Here is a 14285-nt window from a genome sequence, read left to right on the forward strand (position 1 = left end):
CAAAAAGTGAAACTCATATATTAGATAGTCATTACACACAGAGCGATCTATTTCAAGTGTTTATTTCTGTTAATGTTGATGATTATGGCTTACAGCCAATGAAAACCCAAAAGTCATTATCTCATTAAATTAGAATAATTAATAGTGATGAGCGAATATACTCGTTGCTCGGGTTTTCCCGAGCATGCTCGGGTGACCTCCAAGTATTTGTTAGTGATCGGAGAGTAAGTTTTCATCGCCTCAGCTGAATTGGGGGGGTTGCCTGGTTGCTAGGGAATCCCCACATGTAATCAAGCTGGCTAATAGCTGTAAATCATTCAGCTGCCATGTTGAAAAATTAATCTCCGAACACTAACAAATACTCGGACGTCACCTGAGCAACGAGTATATTCGCTCACCACTAATAATTAACAAAAATTCATTTGCGTGGTGGCGAGAACTCTGACCATGTGGAGGCGGGCTCCGACGGGCCCATGCAAAGGCTGGGCTGCCACTATAGGCGTTGTTTGTTTTGCAGTGAAACACCCGCCGCAGCAGGGCCTGAGCATCAGGTGTCTTTAAAAATGGCTTGACGCAGGGTCTCCTGCAGGCTAAACCATTCATCTGGGGGGGGACGTGACTGAAAGAGCAAGCTGGATCCGCAACTTGAGGCGGATCGAGACGTCCAGGAGCGAATGAAGGAAGAGGGTGAGATGGTTGCGAGTGACTGTGACCTGTTCTTCAGGGGGTCGTGTTGCCTGCAAAGGTGTTCTGCTTGCTTCGGCCTGTAAACTGGCCACCAGGTTGCCGGCGGTTGCTTCCAAGCCCGCAGGAGGCGCTGGTCCTGTTGAAAAGAAGCCTAGTATTAAAAGTAAATAAGCAACAATGCTGGAGGCCCACAGTGATGAGAAGGATGCTGGCATTTTGCAAGGATGGAACAGCGCAATAGTGAAAGCAAATGAAAAGAAGAAAGAAGCATGTGTGCCCTTGTGAAAGGGAATGGAAAAAAGGCATAGAGGAGAGTGACCCCTGCTGGTGGAAGGAAGGAAAAAGCAAAAGCCTACAACACCTGGTATTCCCAGGCGGTCTCCCATCCAAGTACTAACCAGGCCCGACCCTGCTTAGCTTCCGAGATCAGACGAGAGCGGGCGTGTTCAGGGTGGTTTGGCCGTAGGCAGAGACAGTCCTCTCACTTGCTGCTTTTCTACTTTGCAGTCCGGCTGCCCTGTCCTGTCCAGTGCTCAGCAAGAGGCCCTTTTGTGCTTTCTTTTCTCTTCACTTTTTTGCTGTCTCCCTTAAAGGGTTTGTAGGCAGAACGCCCCGCTCAGAGCCGCTGAGCTCACTGATCGGCTGCCGACGTGACGTCAGCGTCGCAGCTAATGCCACAGACCTAGAGCAGTGATGAGACCCTCCGGTGGACCCGGGTAGGGTGAGTACAGGGTGGTTTGTTGCTTTCTAATAGCCTGCAAAGGCTAAGTGATTAAAAAGGTCCCTTAGTCTGTTTCAGTATAGGCTCCACAATCATGGGGAATCAGTTGACCCGTTCTATTTAAGCTTCATTTACCTAAAACTAGAGATCCACTTTAAGATGCCAAAGTAACATTTTCTTCTTATCTAAGATCAAATGGTAAAATATGACCACTAGCTTATATAGATGAGAATCTATTTGCTATTTTACAGAAAATCTGTGTCCTACGAGTCGCTGCAGCCATCAGACTGATTTAAAAGCAAAATTTGTGGTCTATAGAGGAAGTGGATTTTTTAAAAATCCACATTGCGGAGAGGAAATTTCATCTGGATGCATCAAAATTGTTATTGGTAATAGACTCACACAGCTCGCTGTTCCAATCTAAGGATAAGAAATAGGGTTTTGCAACATAGGAAGACACTTTATGGCATCTATGTGGCGCATCTGAGGTCTGGTCGCCGCAGAGGTACTGCACCTCATCCAGAGGTGTGGGACTCGGTTCTCGGGTAAGGAGGGGGCACTAACTGGGACTCCACACCAGCATCTAACACCACAACACTCCAGTCAGGGCATCTGGGTGTACCCGAAGGGAGGATGGCCTCATCCCAGTCTGGAGACGGTAACGAAGTAGAGGGTGTGGGAGGAGCTAATTAGGGGAGAAAGTAGTCAGTCAGTGGGGAGGAAGAGATGAAGTGAGATGTGGAGAAAGGAGCTCTCTGTCAGAGGGAGCTAGAGAAAGGAGAAGCTACAGAAAGAAGAGAGAAAGAAGGGGTCCTAGGGGCACGGGTACTGAGGAATCTACCTGTGAGGCCCGCATCCACGCCAACCATAGTCGGGTGGAGGGACCAGGTCACAGTGGGGGACAGGACTTCAAACTAGTGGAGAAACTAAGGACTCAGCTGGCTAACCGGAGGCTGCAGCATCTGCATGTGCTGCAGCCACATCCAACACATTCGCTGAAAAGGCAGCCGGATAGGATCCAGGGGACTCAGAGAACGTCACCCGACAAGATCTGAGGCTGCTGGATTTGGACACTGTGTGTGACGGCGCAGGGAAGGAGGGTGAGAGCCAGCACAGCGAGACGGCCAGGAAAGGATCATAGAAAGGGGGGTTCTGGAAGGTGCACCCAATTTACCTGAGAGCTGGCTTGGCCACAGACCTGAAGGACACAGCATCCTGGCTGGGGACTACATCTAAGAACTGTGAGTAAACGTATGGAAACTGCACCCTGCTGTGTCCTTTGAATTATTACTGCGTAACCTGTCCAGCACTACAACTACCATCATCACCTTTAACACCATCACTGCCCTGGGGTGTAGCTCTACTTGTGGAGAGCTTGTAGCAACACTGCTGCATCACCATCAGCCCCGGCGATCTCTTCAAGCAGCGTCGGCTAACATCTTCTATTTGCCAAATACCACAGGTGGCATCACGAACAATTCCCCTTTTCCCTATAAACTTTATTTTCCCCTTTAACTGACTTTTATTGGATGTCCAGGGCCACGGACCGGGTCACTGCTGCCGTGACACATCCCTGGCGGGCACTCCATTTAGATCCATTGGCTGGTTCATGGGACAGAACCAGAGAAGAACGTGGCTGAGGTCTTAGAATACTGTGTCTAAGAGGTGATGGGTATGGGGGCTCATGTCATATCTTCCACACAAGGCACTCCTTAAATCTGGTCTGTGGGAGCCCCTCTACCAAAGAGGAGGACATTATAATTAGGAGCCTCTGATTGTATCCTTTATAACAGTGGTCCCCAACCTTTTTTGCACCAGGGACAGCCTTCAAGCAAGATCATTCTTCCTTGGTGGGGTGGGGTGGAGGTGGGGAAGGGGCGGGACTTTGGTCATATGGGGGTGGGGTTATGGACGGAGTTGTAGTTTAGTGCATAGTTATCATTTAATTATGACATTTATATAGTATGATGGTTCCACACCTGTATACCCCATATATAGTATGATAGCCCCACACATATAGTATGATGGCTCCACACGTGTAATCCCCCATATATAATGATGGTTCCACACCTGTATACCCCCGTATATAGTATGATAGCCCCACACATAGTATGATGGCTCCACACGTGTAATCCCCCATATATAATGATGGTTCCACACCTGTATACCCCCGTATATAGTATGATAGCCCCACACATAGTATGATGGCTCCACACCTGTAATCCCCCATATATAATGATGGCTCCACACCTGTAATCCCCCATATATAGTATGATGGCCCCAAAATGTACTGATTGACATATACAGTTAGGTCGATATATATTTGAACAGAGACAACATTTTTCTAGTTTTGGTTATAGACATTACCACAATGAATTCTAAACAAAACAATTCAGATGCAGTTGAAGTTCAGACTTTCAGCTTTCATTTGAGGGTATCCACATTAAAATTGGATGAAGGGTTTAGGAGTTTCAGCTCCTTAACATGTGCCACCCTGTTTTTAAAGGGACCAAAAGTAATTGGACAATTGACTCCAAGGCTATTTCATGGACCTGTGTGGGCAATCCCTTCATTATATCATTCTCAATTAAGCAGATAAAAGGCCTGGAGTTGATTTGAGGTGTGGTGTTTGCATTTGGAAGGTTTTGCTGTGAAGTAAACATGTGGTCAGAGAAGCTCTCCATGCAGGTGAAGCAAGCCATCCTCAAGCTGCGAAAACAGAAAAAACTCATCCGAGAAATTGCTACAATATTAGGAGTGGTAAAATCTACAGTTTGGTGCATCCTGAGAAAGAAAGAAAGCACTGGTGAACTCATCAGTGCAAAAAGACCTGAGCGCCCACGGAGGACAACAGTGGTGGATGATCGCAGAATAATCTCCATGGTGAAGAGAACCCCCTTCACAACAGCCAACCAAGTGACCAACACTCTCCAGGAGGTAGGTGTATCAATATCCAAATCTACCATAAAGAGAAGACTGCATGAAAGTAAATACAGAGGAATCACTGCACGGTGCAAGCCACTCATAAGCATCAAGAAGAAAAAGGCTAAAAACATCTACAAAAGCCGCACAGTTCTGGAAGAACATTCTTTGGACAGATGAAACCAAGATCAACCTCTACCAGAATGATGGAAAGAGAAAAGTATGGCGAAGGCGCGGTACAGCTCATGATCCAAAGCATACCACATCATCTGTAAAACACGGTGGAGGCAGTGTGATGGCTTGGGCATGTATGGCTGCCAGTGGCACTGGGTCACTAGTGTTTATTGATGATGTGACACAGGACAGACGCAGCCGGGTGAATTCTGAGGTATTCAGAGCCATACTGTGTGCTCAGATCCAGCCAAATGCAGCCAAACTGATTGGTCGTCGTTTCATACCACAGATGCAGGGCCGGCGTCAGCACCCGGCACAGCGGGCAAATGCCGGGGCCCTGGGGAGAGGGGGGGGGGGCCCACTCATGCTGTCATAGATACAGCTGGGAGAGCAGAGCAGGAGATAACATGCTCTCTCCCCCCACAAAGTCACTGCTGGCTGCGTTCTCTTAACCCCTATGTGCCAGCTCTGACACAAGGATCTTCTCACTCAGTCAGTGCAGCCAGGCAGGCACACATAGGGGTTAACAGAAGGCAGCCAGTGTGACATTGTGGGCGGAGTGAGCACATTCTCTGCTCTCCCCCCTGGGTGGCTGCAGACAGTGCTGAAGTTTATCAGGCAGATTCCGAGGAGCTCCGTCCTACCAGTGCCTGAGTGAGTGCAAAGGTATCCAGCAGTGGTTGCAATTGTGGCTCAGTCTGCTGCTGTCTGTCTCCGCTGCCTAAAAATGTGGGTGATGTCTGGAGGAGCAGCTGGTGGGGTGCAGCCTGTAGCCGCCCAGCTCACCCAGAATACATGCATGCTGCACCAAACCTGCACCAGTGGGGTAGGAAGAAGCTTAACCCCTTCCCATCTGTATGAAGGTTATTGCTGAACCTTAAAGATAACAATCCGACCCGCATAAATGGGGTTAACCAGATGCCAGGAGGAAGGGGAGCTGCTGCCATGGATAAAACTGAGCTGTGGGCTGTACGTTGGGGCCCTGTGGCCCCAGGCTGGTGACTGGAGGGACTCTGCCCAGTGCTGGCATGTGGGTGATTTCTGCTCCGGAGTCTCAGCTTCTCTCCTCCACATAACACTGTGCAGTCACAGCAACATTGGTTGTGTCTGTCTAGGTCCCAGCAGCTGCCACTGCTCCCACCAAGGACATGGCATCACTTAACCCTTCCCCTGCAGCCACCGGCAACAAATCCACATTATTCCTTGATTAAATCAGGTTCCAACCCAATAGAGGAGCAGACATTTCCTGCTGCCATTAGGGTCCGGGAGGGGGTGACATTGGCTGCCCTGCTACTCTGTAGTGGGGGGTGACAAGTGTAACATGGGGTAACGATGACAGAGAAATGCACAGGATAATAGTGAGAGCGATAGAGGGCAGTGTATGGTATGGAGCAGTCAGGGGGTGGGCTGCAGGATCTGTTGTGAGTTCTGTTTTTGGGCTCCCTCTGGTGGTTACTGATGGTACTGGGTGATTTGTGTTCTGCTGTCTCTGGTGTCCACCTGTTCTATTAGCATTTGGGAGTTTCCTATTTAACCGGGCTTTCTTGTCATTTCCCCGCCGGCTATCAAGGTTATCAGAGTGTTTTGTTACCTCAGCTTCTGGCTTCAGTAATCTTCAGGACAAGCTAAGTTTTTGATTTTCTTGTTCCACGTTTTGCTTTATTTTTGTCTTGTCCAGCTTGCATATAATTGTTTCTTTGCTGCTGGTTGCTCTAGTGGGCTGTAATTGCTCCTCATGTTCCATGAGTTGGAACATGAGTTCAAGTAATTACAGGATGGGTTTTTGAAGGGTTTTTTGCTGACCGCGCAGTTTACTTTTGTATCCTCTGCTATCTAGTTTTAGCGGGCCTCATTTTGCTGAATCTGTTTTCATACTGTGTATGTGCCTTCCTCTCATTTCACCGTCATTATATGTGGGGGGCTGCTATTTCTGTGGGGTATTTCTCTGGAGGCAAGAGAGGTCTGTGTTTCTTCTAATAGGGGAAGTTAGTTCTTCGGCTGGTGCGAGACGTCTAGGATCAACGTAGGCACGTTCCCCGGCTATTGTTATTTGTGTGTTCAGGTTTAGGGTCGCGGTCAGCTCAGGTTCCATCACCCTAGAGCTCGTTGGTGCTTGTCCTTTTGTGATTCCCTGCCATTGGAATCATGACAGTATAGCCGGACAGAATGTTTGGGCTGAAGTAGGAGGAAAAGTAAACCTACAAAGAGGGCAAACAATATAAATGCTCCACCATCATATAATATAAATAACCAAAGAAAAATGGACACAAGAGCTCAAAATAACAAATATAACAACTTTATTAGAGACCAATTATAAACAACAATAAATAAATAAACATTAAAAACCATACATATAAGATGCAAAAGCTAAAAGCAGAGATGAGCCTAGTGCCACGCACAAAAACACAAGTATAAGTACAAATATGATGCCAGACACATCAGATGGTAGCTGTAAACTCATAGGGCCATATATCGATTAAATATATTTTCTATTTTATTATATTATAAATAGTAAATTTAATATGGTCACAATATAGGCTATAGTTCTAGATTCAAAAAAACACAGTGGCAGCTACATACAAAATAAAGTTCCAAAGTACTGGGCAGGCGGCAGAAACGTAACATGAATGTATAGCCAGATATAAGGGTGTCACATTAAGGGCATAGTGCACACAAGTCAACCCCACCTGGTAAATATCGGCTGTTACAAAAAACAGGCGTGTGCTTGGTTGCCGTGGACACGCGTCCTATTCGCGTCGCACGGCCGGCCCTTCCCACTGACACGTCAGTGCGGGGCGCGGGCGTGTGACGTTGGACGCCGCCTCCGCCGCCTCCAGCCATTGCCGGACCAGATGCAGCGCCATCCCTACCGCCTGGAGGTCTCATTAGTCGGGTATTTAAGGACCCCCCTTTTCCCACTCTTCACTAGCGCCCCCCGAGGAAGCAACTTCTGCGAAACGCGCGTCGGGGCCTCCTCCTCCACGCATGATTACAGCAGGGCGGTAAGGTATTTACTTTCCTATGGCTTAGTCTTTCCTCCCCTTTCTTTGTTTGGGATTTCCCGGGTTCACATGCATTAGCATGGTTTAGTGAGCCATTAGGAGGTATTGCACAGCTTTGTCATATTAGTATTTTTTGTAACAGCCGATATTTACCAGGTGGGGTTGACTTGTGTGCACTATGCCCTTAATGTGACACCCTTATATCTGGCTATACATTCATGTTACGTTTCTGCCGCCTGCCCAGTACTTTGGAACTTTATTTTGTATGTAGCTGCCACTGTGTTTTTTTGAATCTAGAACTATAGCCTATATTGTGACCATATTAAATTTACTATTTATAATATAATAAAATAGGAGGAAAAGTAGTCTGAGGTAGTTTTTTTTTTTTTTTTTTTCTCTCCTCTGAGGTTGCTGCCTAGCCTTAATTGCAGCCTGGCTGATTTTTTTTTTCCTCCTCTTAATCCTTGAATGGCTCTGACCTTAGCTGTTTATCATGGACGTCCAGAGTTTAGCTTCCAGCTTGAATAATCTTGCTGCTAAGGTTCAAAATATACAAGATTTTGTTGTACATGCTCCTATGTCTGAACCTAGAATTCCTATTCCAGAGTTCTTTGCTGGAGATAGATCTAGTTTTCTGAATTTTAGGAACAATTGCAAGCTGTTCCTTTCTTTGAAATCTCGCTCTTCTGGAGACCCTGCTCAGCAGGTTAAGATTATTATATCTTTCCTGCGGGGTGACCCTCAAAATTGGGCATTTGCATTGGCACCAGGGGATCCTGCGTTGCTTAATGTGGATGCGTTTTTTCTGGCATTGGGTTTGCTCTATGAGGAACCTAACCAGGAGATTCAGGCTGAAAAAGCTTTATTATCTCTCTCTCAGGGGCAAGATGAAGCAGAAATATATTGTCAAAAATTTCGGAAATGGTCAGTGCTTACTCAGTGGAATGAGTGCGCCCTGGCTGCAAAGTTCAGAGATGGCCTTTCTGAGGCCATTAAAGATGTTATGGTGGGGTTCCCTGCGCCTACGGGTCTGAATGAGTCTATGACTATGGCTATTCAGATTGATCGGCGTTTACGGGAGCGCAAACCTGTGCACCATTTGGCGGTGTCTTCTGAACAGGCACTTGAGACAATGCAATGTGATAGAGTTCAGTCTAGAAGTGAACGGCAAAACTATAGGCGGAAAAATGGGTTGTGCTTTTATTGTGGTGATTCAGCTCATGTTATATCAGCATGCTCTAAACGCACAAAAAAGGTTGATAAGTCTGTTGCCATTAGTACGTTACAGTCTAAGTTCATTCTGTCTGTGACTCTGATTTGCTCATTATCATCCATTTCCGTCGATGCCTATGTAGATTCAGGCGCTGCCCTGAGTCTTATGGATTGGTCATTTGCCAAGCGATGTGGGTTTAGTCTTGAGCCTCTGGAAGTCCCTATTCCTTTGAAGGGAATTGACTCTACACCTTTGGCTATGAATAAACCTCAGTACTGGACACAAGTGGCCATGCGTATGACTCCCGTTCATCAGGAGGTGATTCGCTTCCTGGTATTGTATAATTTACATGATGTTCTAGTACTTGGTCTGCCATGGTTACAAACTCATAATCCAGTCCTTGACTGGAAAACAATGTCTGTGTTAAGCTGGGGATGTCAGGGGGTTCATGATGATGCACCTCCGATTTCTATCGCTTCATCTACTCCTTCTGAGGTTCCTGTATTTTTGTCTGATTATCGGGATGTTTTTGAGGAGCCTAAGCTCAGTTCGCTTCCTCCTCACAGGAATTGCGATTGTGCTATAGATTTAATTCCTGGTAGTAAATTTCCTAAAGGTCGTTTGTTCAATCTGTCAGTGCCAGAGCATACTGCTATGCGGGATTATGTTAAGGAGTCCTTGGAAAAGGGACATATCCGTCCATCTTCGTCCCCTTTGGGAGCAGGTTTTTTTTTCGTGGCCAAAAAAGATGGGTCCTTGAGGCCTTGTATAGATTATCGTCTTTTGAATAAGATTACTGTAAAATATCAGTATCCTTTGCCTTTGTTGACTGATTTGCTTGCTCGCATTAAGGGGGCTAAATGGTTCACTAAGATTGATCTTCGGGGTGCGTATAATCTTATACGAATAAAGCAAGGTGATGAGTGGAAAACCGCATTTAATACGCCTGAGGGCCATTTTGAGTATTTGGTAATGCCTTTCGGACTTTCTAATGCTCCTTCAGTCTTCCAGTCCTTTATGCACGATATTTTCCGTGAATATCTGGATAAATTTATGATTGTGTATTTGGATGATATTTTGTTTTTTTCTGATGACTGGGAGTCTCATGTTCAGCAGGTCAGGAAGGTGTTTCAGGTCCTGCGGGCTAATTCCTTGTTTGTAAAGGGCTCAAAGTGTCTCTTTGGAGTCCAGAAGATTTCTTTCTTGGGGTATATTTTTTCCCCTTCTACTATTGAGATGGATCCCGTCAAGGTTCGGGCTATTTGTGACTGGACGCAGCCTGCATCTCTTAAGAGTCTGCAGAAGTTCTTGGGCTTTGCTAATTTCTATCGTCGTTTTATAACTAATTTTTCTAGTGTTGTTAAGCCTTTGACGGATTTGACTAAGAAGGGTGCTGATGTTGCTGATTGGTCTCCTGCGGCTGTGGAGGCCTTTCAGGAACTTAAACGCCGGTTTTCTTCTGCTCCTGTGTTGCGTCAGCCTGATGTTTCGCTTCCTTTCCAGGTTGAGGTTGATGCTTCCGAGATTGGAGCGGGGGCGGTTTTGTCGCAGAGAGGCTCCGATTGCTCGGTGATGAAGCCATGTGCGTTCTTTTCTAGGAAGTTTTCGCCCGCTGAGCGGAATTATGATGTGGGTAATCGGGAACTTTTGGCCATGAAGTGGGCATTTGAGGAGTGGCGTCATTGGCTGGAGGGTGCTAGACATCGTGTGGTGGTCTTGACTGATCACAAAAATCTGATTTATCTTGAGTCTGCCAGGCGTCTGAATCCTAGACAGGCTCGTTGGTCACTGTTTTTCTCTCGTTTCAATTTTGTGGTTTCGTACCTGCCAGGTTCAAAGAATGTGAAGGCGGATGCTCTTTCTAGGAGTTTTGTGCCTGACTCCCCTGGAAATTCTGAGCCCACTGGTATCCTTAGGGATGGGGTGATTTTGTCGGCCGTCTTCCCAGACTTGCGACGTGCTTTGCAGGAGTTTCAGGCGGGTAAACCTGATCGTTGTCCGCCTGAGAGACTGTTTGTTCCGGATAGTTGGACCAGTAGAGTCATCTCCGAGGTCCATTCTTCTGCGTTGGCAGGTCATCCTGGAATATTTGGTACTAGAGACTTGGTGGCCAGGTCTTTTTGGTGGCCTTCCTTGTCGAGGGATGTGCGTTCTTTTGTGCAGTCTTGTGAGGTTTGTGCTCGGGCTAAGCCTTGCTGTTCTCGAGCCAGTGGATTGTTGTCACCTTTGCCTATCCCGAAGAGGCCTTGGACGCACATTTCCATGGACTTTATTTCGGATCTCCCTGTCTCTCAAAAAAATGTCCGTCATCTGGGTTGTGTGTGACCGCTTTTCTAAAATGGTTCATCTTGTACCCTTGCCTAAGTTGCCTTCCTCCTCTGAGTTGGTCCCTCTGTTTTTCCAGAACGTGGTTCGTTTGCATGGGATTCCGGAGAACATCGTTTCTGACAGGGGATCCCAGTTTGTGTCTAGACTTTGGCGGACGTTCTGTGCTAAGATGGGCATTGATTTGTCCTTTTCGTCTGCATTCCACCCTCAGACGAATGGCCAGACGGAGCGAACTAATCAGACCTTGGAAACTTATTTGAGGTGTTTTGTTTCTGCTGATCAGGATGACTGGGTTACCTTTTTGCCGCTGGCCGAGTTTGCCCTTAATAATCGGGCTAGTTCTGCTACCTTGGTTTCTCCTTTCTTTTGTAATTCGGGGTTTCATCCTCGTTTTTCCTCTGGTCAGGTGGAGCCTTCTGATTGTCCTGGAGTGGACATGGTGGTGGATAGGTTGCATCAGATTTGGAGTCATGTGGTGGACAATTTGAAGTTGTCCCAGGAGAGGGCTCAGCAGTTTGCTAATCGCCGTCAACGCGTGGGTCCTCGACTTCGTGTTGGGGACTTGGTGTGGTTGTCTTCTCGTTCTGTTCCTATGAAGGTCTCTTCTCCTAAGTTCAAGCCTCGGTTCATCGGTCCCTATAGGATCTTGGAAATTCTTAACCCTGTGTCGTTTCGTTTGGATCTCCCGGCATCGTTTGCTATTCATAATGTGTTCCATCGGTCGTTGTTGCGGAAGTATGAGGTACCTGTTGTTCCTTCGCTTGAGCCTCCTGCTCCGGTGCTGGTGGAGGGAGAATTGGAGTATGTTGTGGAGAAGATCTTGGATTCTCGTGTTTCCAGACGGAAACTCCAGTATTTGGTCAAGTGGAAGGGTTATGGTCAGGAGGATAATTCTTGGGTGGTTGCCTCTGATGTTCATGCTGCTGATTTGGTCCGTGCATTTCATAGGGCTCATCCTGGTCGCCCTGGTGGTTCTCGTGAGGGTTCGGTGACCCCTCCTCAAGGGGGGGGTACTGTTGTGGATTCTGTTTTTGGGCTCCCTCTGGTGGTTACAGATGGTACTGGGTGACTTGTGTTCTCTGCGGTCTCTGGTGTCCACCTGTTCTATCAGGATATGGGAGTTTCCTATTTAACCTGGCTTTCTTGTCATTTCCTCGCCGGCTATCAATGTAATCAGTGTGTCTTGTTACCTCTGCTTCCCGCTTCTGTATTCTTCAGGACAAGCTAAGTTTTTGATTTTCCTGCTCCACGTTTTGCTTAATTTTTGTCTTGTCCAGCTTGCAGATATGTGATTCCTTTTTGTTGGTTGCTCTAGTGGACTGATATTACTCCTAATGTTCCATGAGTTGGAACATGAGTTCAAGTAATTTCAGGATGGTTTTTTGTAGGGTTTTTCGCTGACCGCGCAGTTCACTTTTGTATCCTCTGCTATCTAGCTTTAGCGGGCCTCATTTTGCTGAATCTGTTTTCATAACTACGTATGTGCTTTCCTCTCATTTCACCGTCATTACATGTGGGGGGCTGCTATTTCTGTGGGGTGTTTCTCTGGAGGCAAGAGAGGTCTGTGTTTCTTCTAATAGGGAAAGTTAGTTCTTCGGCTGGCGCGAGACGTCTAGAATCATCGTAGGCACGTTCCCCAGCTACAGCTAGTTGTGTGTTGAGGTTCAGGATCGCGGTCAGCTCAGTTTCCATCACCCTAGAGCTTGTTTTGTTTTTTGTGCTTGTCCTTTTGTGATCCCCTGCCATTGGGATCATGACAGGGAACGTCTCCACATCACACTGTGCAGTCACAGCAACATTGGTTGTGTCTGTCTAGGTCCCAGCAGCTGCCACTGCTCCCACCAAGGACATGGCATCACTTAACCCTTCCCCTGCAGCCACCGGCAACAAATCCACATTATTCCTTGATTAAATCAGGTTCCAACCCAATAGAGGAGCAGACATTTCCTGCTGCCATTAGGGTCCGGGAGGGGGTGACATTGGCTGCCCTGCTACTCTGTAGTGGGGGGTGACAAGTGTAACATGGGGTAACGATGACAGAGAAATGCACAGGATAATAGTGAGAGCGATAGAGGGCAGTGTATGGTATGGAGCAGTCAGGGGGTGGGCTGCAGGATCTGTTGTGAGTTCTGTTTTTGGGCTCCCTCTGGTGGTTACTGATGGTACTGGGTGATTTGTGTTCTGCTGTCTCTGGTGTCCACCTGTTCTATTAGCATTTGGGAGTTTCCTATTTAACCGGGCTTTCTTGTCATTTCCCCGCCGGCTATCAAGGTTATCAGAGTGTTTTGTTACCTCAGCTTCTGGCTTCAGTAATCTTCAGGACAAGCTAAGTTTTTGATTTTCTTGTTCCACGTTTTGCTTTATTTTTGTCTTGTCCAGCTTGCATATAATTGTTTCTTTGCTGCTGGTTGCTCTAGTGGGCTGTAATTGCTCCTCATGTTCCATGAGTTGGAACATGAGTTCAAGTAATTACAGGATGGTTTTTTGAAGGGTTTTTTGCTGACCGCGCAGTTTAATTTTGTATCCTCTGCTATCTAGTTTTAGCGGGCCTCATTTTGCTGAATATGTTTTCATACTGTGTATGTGCCTTCCTCTCATTTCACCGTCATTATATGTGGGGGGCTGCTATTTCTGTGGGGTATTTCTCTGGAGGCAAGAGAGGTCTGTGTTTCTTCTAATAGGGGAAGTTAGTTCTTCGGCTGGTGCGAGACGTCTAGGATCAACGTAGGCACGTTCCCCGGCTATTGTTATTTGTGTGTTCAGGTTTAGGGTCGCGGTCAGCTCAGGTTCCATCACCCTAGAGCTCGTTGGTGCTTGTCCTTTTGTGATTCCCTGCCATTGGAATCATGACAAGGATCCCCCCATACTGTACATGACTGCTCGGGACAGGGAGGCGTTTAATGAGCTTCTAATGACAGGGCACTAATTGGGTCATTAGGGTTTGTGGAAAGGATTCAGCATCAGGTCCCTCATTAATGCCCGAGCCGCCTGTTACTTTGTAGCACAGATCTGTTGGGGCCGCAAAACCAAACAACGTTTATGTAGAAAAGTCTTTGTTTCATAGAAAAACTCAAAACAGAAAAGCACCTCTCCTGTATATATACACTGCACAGCACCTTTCCTCCTGTATATATACACTGCACAGCACCTCTCCTGTATATATACACTGCACAGAACCTCTCCTGTATATATACACTGCACAGCACCTTTCCTCCTATATATATACACTGCAGAATCT

At 46.9% G+C, this 14285-nt stretch overlaps 1 non-coding gene across 1 annotated transcript; it reads right to left on the minus strand.

Annotated features, from left to right (window-relative positions):
* Nucleotides 1-1036: 1036 nt before the first annotated feature.
* Nucleotides 1037-1155, minus strand: LOC138643910 (5S ribosomal RNA). Its single transcript, XR_011314419.1, has one exon. It is a non-coding gene; the product is annotated as a 5S ribosomal RNA (ribosomal RNA).
* Between the last annotated feature and the right edge of the window lie 13130 nt (nt 1156-14285).

Source organism: Ranitomeya imitator, chromosome 6, assembly GCF_032444005.1.
Source record: "Ranitomeya imitator isolate aRanImi1 chromosome 6, aRanImi1.pri, whole genome shotgun sequence".
NCBI lineage: Eukaryota > Metazoa > Chordata > Amphibia > Anura > Dendrobatidae > Ranitomeya > Ranitomeya imitator.